This window comes from Danio rerio, chromosome 9 (assembly GCF_052040795.2).
Source record: "Danio rerio strain M-AB ecotype USA chromosome 9, GRCz13ab, whole genome shotgun sequence".
NCBI classification, from domain to species: domain Eukaryota; kingdom Metazoa; phylum Chordata; class Actinopteri; order Cypriniformes; family Danionidae; genus Danio; species Danio rerio.
The window spans coordinates 48,107,250-48,122,615 of record NC_141029.1 but is presented as its reverse complement, the minus strand read 5'-3'; the positions used below and the strand labels follow the sequence as shown (position 1 = coordinate 48,122,615).

Genomic DNA, 15,366 nt, shown 5'->3' with positions numbered 1-15,366 from the left:
CGCTGCCTTAAACATATGCTGGATAAATGAATAAATGAATAATGAATAATGAATAAAACTCCTACTGTTTACTTTTCAGTTAGGTTGCTCCCTTAAAAGAACACTTAGATCACAAGAAAATGCAGTCTTTGCTTCCTCCCCCATCTTTAACCATCTAATGGCAAATGAAAGATATAAAGCACTCTTTAAACACACATATACACTCTTTTTCTTTTTGACCATGCAATCACAAATACTCAAAGGATCCCCTTAACGTTTGTTTCAGATGTGTCGAGTGAAAGTTAGAATTTTGACTCTCCCTCCATTCTCAAATCAGCTATAATTAGAATCCTGCATATCCAGAGACTCAGTCCCACCTGCTCAGATGTGATGACATTAATAAACTTGTCTAGCAGCGCACTTTCCTGTCAGCATCCAAAACAGCACATCCAATTAAATGTGATGATAACTGGAGCACCTGAGGAGGGAGAACACCAGCTTGTTCACTGCAGCGGTAAACACACACATATATACATACATGAACGCATGAGCATGATTTAGCTTTAGAAGTGTGCAGAAGAAGAAAATCAATCTCTGGAGATAGTGCTGAAGTCATTCTCATGTCAATGTGCAGCAGTTATATTGCTTATGACTTTGCAGTTGAGATCATTTAGAAGTGCAAGGTCCAACATTGTGCCATAAAGTTTCTACTTTAACACTGAGCAAAGGATAAATAAAGAAGAATTACCAGACAACATCGTTCGACACATCTGGTCTGTTTTTTGCAATTCAATAGTAATGTGTTATAGGCTTTATTAGTTAAGGGTTAGTTAACAGAATAAATAAACTCATCAAATTTAGAACCACTCGTGAGTAAATTATTTAATTTGAGTATTTTTTATGAACTTTATATATGTCTATCAGGCAAAGAAAATCACTGATTTAAAAAAAAAAAAAATCTGTTTTTGATGTGGCGACTTTGTAATGACATGACTGTTTATACATGATGCTGAAGATTTGCACCTGATGGGGGATAAACAGACAAAAAGCTTTGCTATTTGCCATATCGAGGGCCAAGATTGTTTTTGAGTTCTAAATTAGGTAGGGCTGTGCAATTAATCGAAAATCCGATTTCGATTTCGATTATGGCTTCTATCGATTATGAAAAACCATTAATCGATATAAACGATTATTCCATTATTTACCGCCCCCTGTCCAGTTGTCCTCACTTGTTGCTCTTAAAAGTGAGAAAGACCGCATGCTTATGTGTGTGCGGCGCGCAGACACAGTCAGAAGCATGCGGTCTGCACTTGGTCTCATTCGCACATTGTGAGCGCTTCAATGTTCAAATAGGTGTCAAAATGTGGTGTTTAGTGATTATTCATATTAACCCTCATTTTGTAATAAACAAACGAGTTGAGGATCAAAAGACATGTGAAAGAAAACCATGAAAGTGACAGAGTACAATAGCTGCCGCCTGTTTTATCATGATTTATAAAACAACGATAAAATCCCCCTTTGCTCTTGACTGAAGACTTTTGTAGCTAAAGTGTTTTTCTTACGGTGAAGATGCTAAAAGCACAGTTTGTTCCATATTTTTATGATTGTATTTATTTCTCTTTCCTTTGCAGGGAGGAAAATTATATATGCAGTTGAAGTCAGAATTGTTAGCCATCCTGAATATTAGCAACCTTTTCCCCCATTTTTCTTTTTATAAAAATCTTAAGTCACCCCTTAGTTTTTATTTTGTTTTATTGTATTGTTTGTTTTGTTGTTTGTTTGTGTTTTTTTATGTGTTTTGTTGTTTTTTTGTTTCTTTTGTTGTTTTTTGTTTTTTTGTTTGTTTTTGTTTTATTAATGTTTTTTGTTTTGTTTTTGTTGTTTTTTTTGGTTTGTTGTTTTTAGTTTTTTAGCTTTTTTGTTTTTTGTTTGTTTCGTTGTTTTTTGATTATTTGTGTTTTTGTTTTGTTTTGATGTTTTTTTTTTGTTCCTTTTGGTGTTGTTTTTTGTTTGTTTTTGTTTTATTATGGTTTTTCGTTTTGCTTTGTTTTTGTTGTTTGTTTTGTTGTTTTGTTTGTTTTGTTATGTTTTTGTTTTGTGTTTTGTTTTATTGTTTTATTTTTATTTTTTTATTTTGATTTATGTTTTTTTTCAAAATCTTTTGTTAATTTTGTTCAAGGGATTTTCTAGGTTCCTTCATGTGTATTTGGACAGGTTCATCGATTTCCAAGATAGCCCCCTCTGGCCTTTATCACAAATCACATGTGCTTTCTTTAAGATGTGCACCACAATCACATTCGCAATTCTAAATCAGTTAATCGCCCAGTCCTAATTCCACTCTAATGTTGTTGCTGGCTTAAATTGAGTTCTCTTACATGATGCAAGAAGAAATATTTTCATTTACTCCTGATTCCTAATTCCTGTAGAGCAGTCAGAGGCTTTTCTGTACCACCGCCCACAACCCCCATCCGCATCTCCCCAATACATTAATCTAACTAAATAATGCAGCATTAAAAAGACATGAAGACTAACGTCATCCTGGATTATTACATTGTTTTGGGCGCAGTCTGCTTTTTATCTTGCTGACGTCAGTGGTGACAGTGGTCATCAATGTTAATCTCTGGTCAGATCACGCACAGAGAATGATGGTTAGTATGTCAGTGTGGTCTCATCTCGGATTGATGTCAATCACTGGGGCTGTTAAGTAATACGAGACAGTAATACGATGGTAATATTTGAAAATGGAGGTTATATGCTGTTAGTTGCATTTTGTAAGTTAAGCATTTTCAGTGCTTTGGCTCATACTAAGGTATTTGATCAATATTAGTAGTTTTGATTGCTGGTGTAAATGGTCTCGCTTTACTGTTAGTACTGTGGACATGAATGATGGATCATAATGTAGGGCTTGGTAAAGAACTGTGCTGTTTGTTTTGTGAGTGATCAGAGCTGGAGTTTTGCACCTGATGGGGGATAAACAGACAAAAAAGCTTTACAATTTGCCATATTTAGGGCCAAGAATGATTTTGAGTACTTAATGAATTACTTATGAAGTTTATTAAGTCTTTGACTTCTTTTACAGTGCAAAATATCTAAAATGGAGTAAAACTAGATGCATTTTGGAGAAAAAAGCATTCCAATATACTATAAGATTTTTTTCTTTTTTTTTTCATTGTTACATAAATCACCCAAATATCTATAAATTTGCTTTTTTGTCTTGCTTTTAAAGAAAAAAATTATTCAGTCATAAAACTCCTAATCCCTTATTTTATTTTTAAATGTTTAATTTACCTTTTATTGTATTTTAATAAAAATATTTTATTTTTACTTCATATAATGTTTTTATTTTTCGATTAAAAAAAAAATTAATACAATTTTGAATGTATTATTTAATACATTTTTTGTATTTTTTTCATTTATTTTAATTTTAAAATTTTGATATTTGATTTTTAATTGTTAATTTAATTTTTGTGTTTTGTTTAATTTTTTCAATAAAAATCTTTATTTAATTAAAAATCTTGATTTTTTTAAATTTTATTTGTAATTAAATTTTTGTGTTTTATTTTTATATAAATATATTTAATTAAATTTTTGATTTAAAATTTAAAATTTTTAGTTTAATGTGTTATTTTATTCATTTTAAAATTAAATTTATTTAAATTCTTTAAATCTAATTTTTGTTGATAATTATTTCTATTTTATTTTATTTTGAATGTAATTTCTGATCAATTTTTAATTGTTAATTTTAGTTTTGTTATTTTATTTTGATTTAACTTTTTAATTAAACAAATTTTTTCCTAATATTCTTAATTGTTAGTTTTTTTATTAATTAAATTTTTAAGTGTTATTTATTTTTTGTGTTATTATTATTATTTTTTGCTTTTTATTACAATTTTTTACTTTAATTTTTTTTATTGTTTCCTTAATTTTTGTTTTATTATTTGAAAATAAAATTTATTTACGTTTTTTTTACTTTTATTTTTTTTGTTTGTTTTGTTCTAATTTAAATTAAATTAAATTAAATTAAATTAAATTAAATTAATTTTTTTTGTTTCCTTTTCAGGTTAACCAGTCCAAGACTGTGGGATTATACAAATCTTGCTTAAACTTCATTGCTATAAAATGCTACATTTCATCTATAACTCCCCCCCCCCCCCCTTTTTTTTTTAAACAACATGTTTTCTTGATTTCCTTCTTGTCTGGGTCTCTCCCTCATACAGTTTCTGCTCCATTCAGGCTGAACGCATTTCAAGCATGAATGCGCTCATTACAGTGTCAGCACTCTTCTCAAAGGCTCGTATAGATTCGCCGTCTGTACACATCATTGTTCTTCTCTCATACAATCAAACTTCTGATGTTTGAGCTCCTGGTTTAGCTGACCCCTAGGTCACAATCTCCTACCCAAAGCAGAACAGGATTGTGGGAAACTGTAGGCCTGAAGGAGCAGGAATAGTCCTCCCACACAAACAGCGACCATATTGACCAGCTGCCAACTCTCTAGTACTACTAGAAGATTTAGTTTAGGTCTAATTCTGCGAGCGCTTTTATACTTTGAGCAACAAAGAAAGGGGATGCCAGATCCTGCTTTTGCCCTCATTGACCTTTATCATTCAGGCCACTGCTGATGCCATTGCTTTTGTCTAGTTTACTGTAAACAAACAAGCCATTCTCTGTCAGAGTGTGCCAATTAATCATGCAAAGAAAAATGTCAGTTTGTTGCCCATTCACGTTTGAGGCGCAACTGCGATCATTACTCTAATTAGAGGTTCAAGAGTCTCAGTGTTTTTGAAAGCGATCGTTTTTAGCATGCTTTTTTCTCGGTTATAAATAGACCGTCATGTGTCAGTCTTGTGCGCATACCTTTTCTGAGGCTTTAAAGAGTCTGAAAGTCCGATTTATTTATGTGGAACTTGATTTAGTGGAGATTTGTTTCAAAGCAGATTCATATGAGTGTACTGGACAAAAGATATTAGTGACAATGTTGTAAAATGAATCAATTATGAAATAGTTTCAGCTGTCAAGGAGCTTTATAAATGATAACAAGGCCATTCTGATGCTCAGTTTGGTTTAAGCCCCTTTAGTATTTTTCTCATGTCCCATGGAATTAAAATAAATTTTTTTAGATGTTACTTTAGTATCAATATTGTTAGTTTTTAAGACGTCTATAGTGTGCTTCAAAAAAGTGAACAAGAAATGCATTTAGAAGATATAAAACTGATATAAACATACTTGGCGAGGCAGTGGCACAGTAGGTAGTGCTGTCGCCTCACAACAAGAAGGTCGCTGGGTCGCTGGTTCGAACCTCGGCTCAGTTGGCATTTCTGTGAGGAGTTTGAGAGTTCTCCCTGTTTTCGCGTGGGTTTCCTCAGGGTGCTCCGGTTTCCCCCACAGTCCAAAGACATATGCGGTACAGGTGAATTGTGTAGGCTAAATTGTCCGTAGTGTATGAATGTGTGTGTGGATGTTTCCCAGAGATGGGTTGTGGCTGGAAGGGCATCCGCTGCATAAAAACTTGCTGGATAAGTTGGCGGTTCATTCTGCTGTGGCGACCCTGGATTAATAAAGGGACTAAGCCGACAAGAAAATGAATGTATAAACATGCTTGTACCTTTGCATAAATGGATCAACTATTTTATTCACTTCAAATCTTGACCAATCAAATGCTCTGTCGTATCTGACATGTCCCGCCCCCTTCAAGATGCTTCTCATCTCATTCTCATCAGGATGCGCTTGAGCTCAACCCCTCTTATTGGCAGAGCTGTGGTAAAACAAAATGATATTGGCTGTTTTTTTTTTTTAAGGGGAGGAGCTACACTATATCCCACCCTCTTTCGATTAAGGTTATGCCAAACATCGAATGAAAAAATGCACATTTCAAAGCACTTCACTGCTTGTAATAATTTTAGAATTTTCATTAGTTTTAGTTTTTATTTTGTTTTGACTTTTTGTTTTTAAATACAGTTAGTTTAAATTAGTTTTTAGATGGAGATTTGCATTAATCACAATCAAATTAGTCATTATTAGTTTCTATTTTAAAATTGCTTAGTTTTAGTGTCGTTTTTATTTGTTTCAGTATTTGTTTTAGTTGTTTGTTTGTTTGTTTTTTTTGTAAGTTAGGATATTTGTTAGGTGTAAGATTAAAAATCATCAAAATAAATATTGTAAAATAAAAACTAAATTTTTTGAAACATGTATTTAGAGGACACATGATCACTATCGTCTTCCACTACCATCTACCTGTTTTCAAATTCAAATACAGCAGCCCACAAAAGAGCAGGCCTACATACCTTACTATATGTGTGCAAGGCTGCTTCTGAGGTTAGATACACAGTAGTGATGGGAAGTTTGGATCTTTAATGTGAACCAGATCTTTAAATCTGGTTTGAATCTGGATTCAAATACCAATATATGTAGTCGGCAATCATAATTTTGTTCAGTAAAACATCACCATAATCTGAAAAATGTATTATAATTTGTTATGAAATTAACTTGCATTACGCCAGATCCTCTCATTTAACTCCTCGGTTTACTTGCGCTGCAGTATTATCAGTTCACCGCAAATACAAATCTGATCTCAGTGTACTGTTCTAATACCTGAATAGCTCCATACTCTGTATATTGGTTTATTTTGAATCAGAGGGTGGTGTAAGGCATGTAAAAAGTAAGTTGTTTGTGGAAAAGTGCTTAACATTGCTGGAGACGTGAATCATTTCAAATGATTCAGTTTGTTTTAGTTAACTAGTTCAACCGGTTCACTAAAAGATTCATTCGCAATCAGGATGACTAATACAGAAACAAAGCCCATTATTCGGCACAATTGTGTTGAATGAATACTTTTACGTCGCTGCACGGGTCGTATTTAATGCTGTCACCGTGCTGCTGTCATGTACAGCCGTTGTTTTTGTCGCAGGAGCAACAGCGAGGATGACTGGAGGAAAACCGGCTTGATCTGGCCAATGGTATCAAGATTGCAGACTTTGAGGTGCCGTATGGGTCAAACACCTGGCAGCACGAAGTAAATAGATTCACTTCTAAAAGGCTTACAGTAGGCTTATATTAAATCCATTTACAAAGACTAAAACGAAGAACGCTTTTGCTATTATTTTAGTTAGTTTCAGTTAGTTTTGGATGTGCACTATACAGTTTTAGTTAGTTTTAGTTTAAAAAAATAACTCTTTATTTTTAGTTCTTCAATAAAAAATATTTAAAATTTTAGTTTTTGTTTTTTCATTTGTTTTCGTTAACTATAATAGTCTTGTCTCCAACTATATTTATAACCCAATAGTCTATCAATTGTTACTTATAAAGTGTTACCAATTGTTAATGTTATAACTTAGTAAATAGTTTATTATTTAAATGTAGCTGGACATAATTGCTAGCTTAACCAGCAGAAATCAAAACTACAAGTTCACGCTGCTGTCATTTTTTTAAATATTTAACCTTAATATTTAACCAAATTCAGTTACCCAAATGCTCTGCGCAGTAGGTCAGAGGCATAAAAGTGGAGCGGTGACATTTTATTTCAATATTTCCTTTTGAAACCCAGCTCTGATCTTATAATTGCATGCACGAGGTCCGTCAAATGAATTCACCCCCTGCATTCTTAGCAGCACTACCTGTCATCCACAGGCTTCCTAATTGCTGGTTTGAGTTCAGTCGCAGTATGGGGTGGGACTATTTAAGAAAGCCGCACTTATAATTAAAACATCTCTGCAATGAAAGTAATGGGTATCTCTTGCTCTTCATATAACCTATAGTGACAGTTCTATTACATTTGTATTTTGGGGGGCGACTTTTACTCAGTGCAAGCAGAGTGGAGATTTATGCGGCTGGAGATGAAATGATATGTGCTGCAAGTCAAACTTGAAATGTTTTGAAGCTTTAACAAGTGAGTTGTAACTTTTTGATGTGGTATAATATTGGAAAAGAAAAAGTTCTTAAAGGGCCCTGGGGGATGTTATAGATTTGTGGAGGTGCTGTTGCTTTATAGGGATTCAAAATGGTCCAGTACACTGAAAAAAATATATTCAAAGATGATTCCTTGGATTTACACATTTTTTTTAGGTTAAGTGGTTGTAAACAATTTATTTGTGTTGAATTTAAACAAAAAATAATAATAAGTTGAACATTATTCAATTTAATTTGTTTGGTTAAATTCAAGACAAATATATTGTTTGCAACAGTTCTGCATGCAATATTTTTTTTGCTTTGCCAATTTGGAATGACAAGTTATAGGCTTAACACACAGATATACTTCATGCTAATTTGAAGAGGTAATTGGTGTGACATCATTTTCTAACAAAAACACACCAAAACAATTTTATTTGGTATTTATTTTAGTTTAAAGCAGCTTGCTAAAGTGAACTTTCTGTACTTTTTTGCCACCCTCGTGAAAAAGAGTTCTCACAAAAATACAGTTCATCCGTAAAGTATTCATAGCGCTTCACTTTTTCCACATTTGTTATGTTACAGTCTTATTCCAAAATGGATTAAATTAATTTATTTCCTCAATTCTACACACAATACCCCATAATGACAATGTGAAAAAAAGATTTTTTGAAATTGTTGCAAATTTATTAAAAATAAAAAACGTGAAAAATCACATGTACACCAGTATTCACAGCCTTTGCCGTGACGCTCTAAATCACAGGTGTCAAACTCAGTTCCAAAAGGGCCGCAGCTCTGCACAGTTTAGTTCCAACCCTAATTAAACACACCTGATCAAACTAATTGAGTCCTTCAGGCTTGTTTGAAACCTACAGGTCAGTGTGTTGGAGCAGGGTTGGAACTAAACTGTGCAGGGCTTCGGCCCTCCAGGAATAGAGTTTAACACCCCTGCTCTAAATTGAGCTCAGGTACATTCTGTTTACACTAATCATTCTTGAGATGTTTCAGCAGCTTAATTAAGTTCTCCTGTGGTAAATTTAGTTGATTGGATACAGGCATACACCTGTCTATATACAATCCCAGGTTTGACAGTGCATGTCAAAGCATAAACCAAGCATGAAGACAAAGGAATTGTCTGTAGACCTTCAAGACAGAACTGGCTCAAGGCACAAGGCTGGGAAAGGATACAGAAAAATTCTGCTGCACTAAAAGTTCCAATGAGCACAATGACTTCCATCATCCGTGAGTGGAAGATGTTTGAAACCACCAGGACTCTTCCTAGAGCTGGCCGGCCATCTAAGCTGAGTGATCGGGGAGAAGGGCCTTAGTCAGGGAGGTGATCAATAATGGTCACTCTGTCTGAGCTCCAACGATCTTCTCTGGAGAGAGGAAAACCTTACAGAAGGACAACCATCTGTGCAGCAATACACCAATCAGGCCTGTATGGTAGAGTGGCCAGATGGGAAGCCACTTCCTGTTTGGAATTTGCCAAAAGGCATCTGAAGGATTCTCAGACCATAAGAAACTAAATTCTCTGGTCTGATGAGACTAAAATTGAACTCTTAGATTTTTTGACATCCGCTGTAGTTCGAAAAAACACAGTTTTAATCTTCTAAGCAAAGGCTTATTATGCGGTCCTGGCGCCATCTTGTGGATAGACAACGTCAACTGTGACTAATGGATGCCAACGTGCTGTCTCTCAGAAATGATAAATATTTTGAAATAGACACTATCCTTATAAACACACCGTTAAAACTTGACAAAAACTCTCGAAAACCTTTACTGTCTGCTGTGTCTTTAATATGGTGTAAAGATTATTATGTGTTATTGAAACATCATGGGGGACGCAGCAAAGTCACTTATAAATTAAAATTGTATTATTTTATGCAGCAGCCTTACATTTAAAAAGGAAACATAAGAACGATTATAAGCAAAAAGACCTCAGCCTATAAGGCTAAGTGTTTTCTTTCCCTTATTTATTTATTTGTTTATGTATTTCCCCTAGTGTTGCAAACTTAGCAATTTTGTAGCTAGATTTAGCAACTTTTCATACTACCCTGGCAACTATTTTTTCAAAAAGCATCTACAGTATATATATATATATATAAAACCTTCTATGCATTGAGGCATTTTTTTTACATTGAGTCAAAGTTATTGACTGAAATTGAGTTAATAAATGAATTGAAATTGAGAATAAAAGTAACGCAGAACATCTTGATACCTTCTTGTCCTTTTGAAGTGTAAAATGACTCATTAGTAGCACTGCAAACCAATGTAAGTCTGGACTTTGACCTGTCATTGTGAAAGCATATTGAATACATTATGTTTATCACTGGCTAGATTTCAAAAGGTCATTGGCAGATGGAGTCGAAGTCTTTTGAGGACTTGAATTGGGCAAGTTGACACGAGCCATGTGAAAAGGCCTTCGGAGGCCCTCTTCAGATTCTGAGGCATGCTGGGAGCTTTTGAAAGTGCATTTCTGGTTTTGGTAGAGTAAAGGTTATCTTTCCACTGTCGTTTTTCTCACCTCCTCGCGGTGGAGGTTCAGATGAGACATGACCCTGAGTGATATGTGTGGAAACCAAAACAGGTCTGTTATTGTTTCACAAAGGATCATGAAAAAAAAAAAACAGTGCTGAGGCTTTTATGACAGGAAGTGAAAGTCCCGTATTGTAACACACTGGCCCTCTCGCTGCGAGTTGCCATGGAGCTGAGTGCTTCGCGTAGGAAGAGCTTTGGAAAGAGGCAGGCTGGCTGCGTCCCCCATCCATCCTGAATTGCTTCTGTTGTTCTACAGCGAAACTTCATTAACGCTGGGAAAGGAAACGGCCGGGGCTGTTAAACAAGCCAAACATGTTGATGATACGAGCGAAGGTTCATCCTTCCTGGTGCCCTGGTTCAACTCCTCTGAACATTAGTCCAGCTGCTAAAGGGTCAGAGCTATGCACATCTGCCATGGTTGTTGGAACACCAAAGAAATTAGATTAGATGCAACTGGTGTTTCTTCTTTTTTAAATTCACCACTTTATCCGAGGTTTTTCCTACATCAAGACCAATGCAACTATTGTATGGAAATGTCAGCAAAGTCAATAGCAATAAAATTTAACAAATGACACTTGAAATGTGCATTTTGTTTTGTTATTTGGAGGTTAGGTGTACATTTCTTGTGAGGGAAAAGTTAGCTGACCTCTTCCTAATAAGTCAAGCCACTAAAGTTTTAACCCTCGTCCTTTTCTAATAAGTCAAGTCTCTAAAGTTTTAACTCTCTTCCTTTCCTAACAAGTCAAGTCACTAGTTTTAACCCTCTGGCAGTGGATTGATTAAATTAATAGTTGGATGTGCCTAGGGTTGTAACAATATACCGGTATGACGGTCTACCACGATTTGAACGTGCACGATTATCATACCATGAACAATTGCATATCAACGGTTTTAACCCCTAAAGACCGAGACAGCCGCCCGCGGCTAAAAATAAGTATTGCTCTTAAATGTTTAATAACTTTTGATCCGCTGATCCGATTCATACAATTCAAAGATTGGCATAAAGAAGAGAATCTCAGCTTTCCAGTGCTGTGTCACATAATACGGACTTTCAGAGGCTCCGGAATCAGTGCGATTACGTCATCAAAATTTGACAACGCTGATTTGACAAAGAAACGCTCGTCACTGTGTCTTCGGACAAACCAGACATGATACATTGATGCATTGTCCCTCCTCCATGCCCATATTGGTTCAAACTCACTATATCACAACCAATAAGCATAGGTTTCGCTTTTGTTTGTGGACCAACAACGAGCTTTTTGAACAGCACGGAATGAGAGATAGGCATACATTTCTGCACGGCTAAATAAAACGCAAAAAAAAAAGTTTTGCATGAAATAATTCTCATACTAAGTACTTTTGCATGCACAGCAGCACAGAAACATGACAAAACAGTGACACAGCAAAGACGAACTGCTGCTCTTGCTGTTTTCAAAAGACGCAAATGAAGGTGCAGCTGTTTGTCTGCATTGCAGACAACCATATCCAAATCCATATCCACAGACAACCATATCCATGCTGGCACATAAAACCTAAGGATGTTCCATATTGAATCTAGTTTCGTTATGTAACTATTTATAGTATAGTAAATATTTATATCTATTTTTTTCCTGAGGATTTGCACCATGTTTATTTGGACTTTATTTGGACTTTGACACATTATTTATTATTTTCTTATTTTTATTTGTTCATTGTAAGTGGTGTTTTTTATAGTAACTAAAAATATATTATTTGGGAAAAGTCAAATTTGCTTCACTGTTCTATTATTTTGTAACATTTGAAACATACCGTATACCGCGAAACCGTCAAACCGTGGTATTGTTTTAGACGATTATCATACCGTAAAAAATTCATACCGTTACAACCCTAGATGTGCCACAGCTTTCTTCTGTTAAACAAAGAGAAAACTGAAGTCATTGCATTTGGGAACAGAGATGAGGTTCTCAAGGTGAATGCGTATTAGAGATCTGTGCGGGACTAAATTTTGAATCCCGCTCCCGGCCAAACCCGCCAGGTTTTAGCCCGAACCCGACCGCTCCCGCCTATATTAAGCATTTGTTTTCCCGCTGCCCGACCTGCCCCGTTTTCTAACCGCCGCGCCCGATCCTGCTAAAGAGCGGGGTGGAGAACAAAACCGAAAACCACCCCACTATACAGTCCAGACAGCCTATAACAAGCTGTATGTATAAACACACACACACAGCACCAATCACACACACACAGACAAAGCTCTCTCTCTCTTATTCGCGCGTGCGCACTAACACACACACATAAGCACCAAGCACACACACAGGCAAAGCGTGGTCAGTCGGGAGCGATATTGCTAGACAGCCCGCTCCCGTCCCAAATTAAACCCGTTACCGACCGCTCCCACGATTTATTCGGAAATTTATTCCCGCGCCGGATGCAGACCTCTAATGCGTACCTTGACTTTAAGGGTCAAACAACAAAAATGAGGTCAAGAATCTTGGTGGGATTCTCAAGTCAGATCTGAGTTTCAATAGTCATGTCAAAGCAGTTAGTAAATTAGCATACTATCATCTCAAAAACATTGCAAGAATTAGAGGCTTTGTTTCCAGTGAAGACGGCAGGGTGGATTTCTGTAATGGACACCTCACTGACCTGCCTAAAAAGACAGTCAGACAGTTACAGCTCATCTAGAACGCTGCGGCCAGAATATTGACCAGAACCAGGAAATCAGAGCACATCACACCTGTCCTTGTGTCTTTACTGGCTCCCAGTTACACTCAGAACAGATTTAAAAGTATTACTATTTGTCTATAAATCACTAAATGGCCTTGGACCTCAATACATTACAGATATATTGACTGAATACAAACAGATCACTTAGATCTTTAGGATCATGTAAACTAGAAATTCTAAGAGTTCAGTCAACTCTTCAGCTTCTGCACCCCTTGCTGCTGGAATCAGCTTCCAAAAATGATCAGATGTGCGCCAACATTAGGCACATTAAAATCAAGACTGAAAACACATCTGTTTAGCTGTGCCTTTACTGAATGAGCACTGTGCTGCGTCTAACAGATCGCACTATTATGTTTGTCTCTTCTTTTTCATTCTTTTATAACCTGTTTTAACACATTTTAGTTTTTATCTGTTTAATCACATTAATTATTTGTTTTTATGTTGTTATACTTATCTCTTTTATCTCTTGTTTATGTAAAGCACTTTGAATTACCGCTGTGTATGAAATGTGCTATGTAAATAAACTTGCCTCACCTTGCCTTTAAAGGTGCAATTAGTTGTTATTAGCTGATTTAGTTTCACAGTGGTAGAACATTAGTGACTTGATCATGATTTGAGCACAGAGTATTCTGGTTTGTGCTTGGAACCATCAAACCAAGAGAGAAGGAACTCATAAAAAGGAAAAAGGGTGGCTTTTTGAGAATATTTAAAATAAATTAGCTTCTTTTCCCCTAGATTAGATGCATTTTTCTTCTTTCTTTCATTTTTTTTATTTCACCATTTTATCCCCTGTTTCTCTAACATCAAGAGTAATGGTTTGTACTTGGAACCATCAAACCAAGAGAGAAAGAACCCCCTCAACTTTAATTTTGAGGCTATTTAAAAGAAATTAGCTTTTTTTCTTTCTTTTTTTTTTTTACCCAGACTAGACGCAACTGGTGTTTCTTTTTTATTTTTACCATTTTACCCAATGTTTTTCCCACATCAGGAGCAATGCAACTATTGGATTGGCATTTTGACCAAAGTCAATAGCAATAAAATTTAACAACTAAAACTAGAAATGTGTATTTTGTTTTGTTATTTTGAGGTCAGGTGTACATTTCTTGTAAGAAAAGTTAGTTGACCTTTTCGTTTCCTAATAAGTCAAGTCTTGACTTATTTTAGTTTTAAGACACACCAATTAGTTTATTTAGTTACCCATTGGTAGAACATCAGTGACCTAATCATGGTTTGTTCTTAGAACCATCAAACCAAGTGAGAAGGAACCCACAACTCCTAAAATGTGGACTTTTTGAGGTTATTTAAAAGAAATTAGCTTCTTTTTTTTCCACCCAGATTAGATGCAACTGGAGGGGCTTTTGCTGTCAGATGGGATCCAGATTTCTTGAGCTCATCGCAGGCTCAATCAAAAACCCTTCTGGATCCTTTTATGCCACAAATGTGGAAATGCAGAACAAACAGACTTAAGGTGGGATTCTTGCAAAAGCTCTCCGCCTTCGTCACAGCCCACTCAGATCTGAAGCAGCTAGTTGTTACACATGCTTCTGTATAGGTAAACTATGGAAAATCAAGAGCTTTTGGTTAAGTTATGCGAAAAAGTGCATCCTCTCATATTGATAGATAAAATGGTTTGTCATTTCACAAGAGTAGTTTGACGGTATACTGGTCTGGTTTGGGTTGGCATACACATTTGTACATTTGGTTTTGTCATGTAGAGAGGAATGTTGAGATTTGAGAGCAATTTCCGACCTATTTAAAACCATTATTTCACTCATGTTTTTCCAGCATTTTGAGAGATGCAAATATTGGATTGACATTTTATCAGTCAATAGCAATATTATTTAACAAACAGCATTTGGAATGTACATTTTGGTTTGGTTTTTTTAGAGGTTAAGTGAACTCTAATTCCTATTTCTTATTTCTATAAGTTAAACGTTGGCAGACAAAACAGTAAATTTGAATCCAGATCAGTATAGACTACTGTTAAGTGTCATATCCAGATCATACAAATCAACCAATAAGTTTTGTTTCTAAAACACAATAAAACACTTGTTTCACCATAGAAATGATCTGATTTGGTTTTATTATATTAGATCATATAAAGTTCCTGATATTCACAAGCTGTATTAAAAATCCATCGCTTCTTCATTTTTAATTTCACCAATTTACCTCATGTTTTTTTCCACATCAAGACAAATGCAACTATTGGATTAGCATTTCACCAGTCAATAGCAATATAATTTAAAAATTGACACTTCA

General features: G+C 35.3%; 1 protein-coding gene across 4 annotated transcripts in view; it reads left to right on the top strand.

The window, feature by feature from the left end:
* The window catches only part of hdac4 (histone deacetylase 4), a 399,635-nt gene that overhangs the window by 93,296 nt on the left and 290,973 nt on the right, over positions 1-15,366 (top strand). The gene's annotated exons all lie outside the window — the stretch shown is intronic.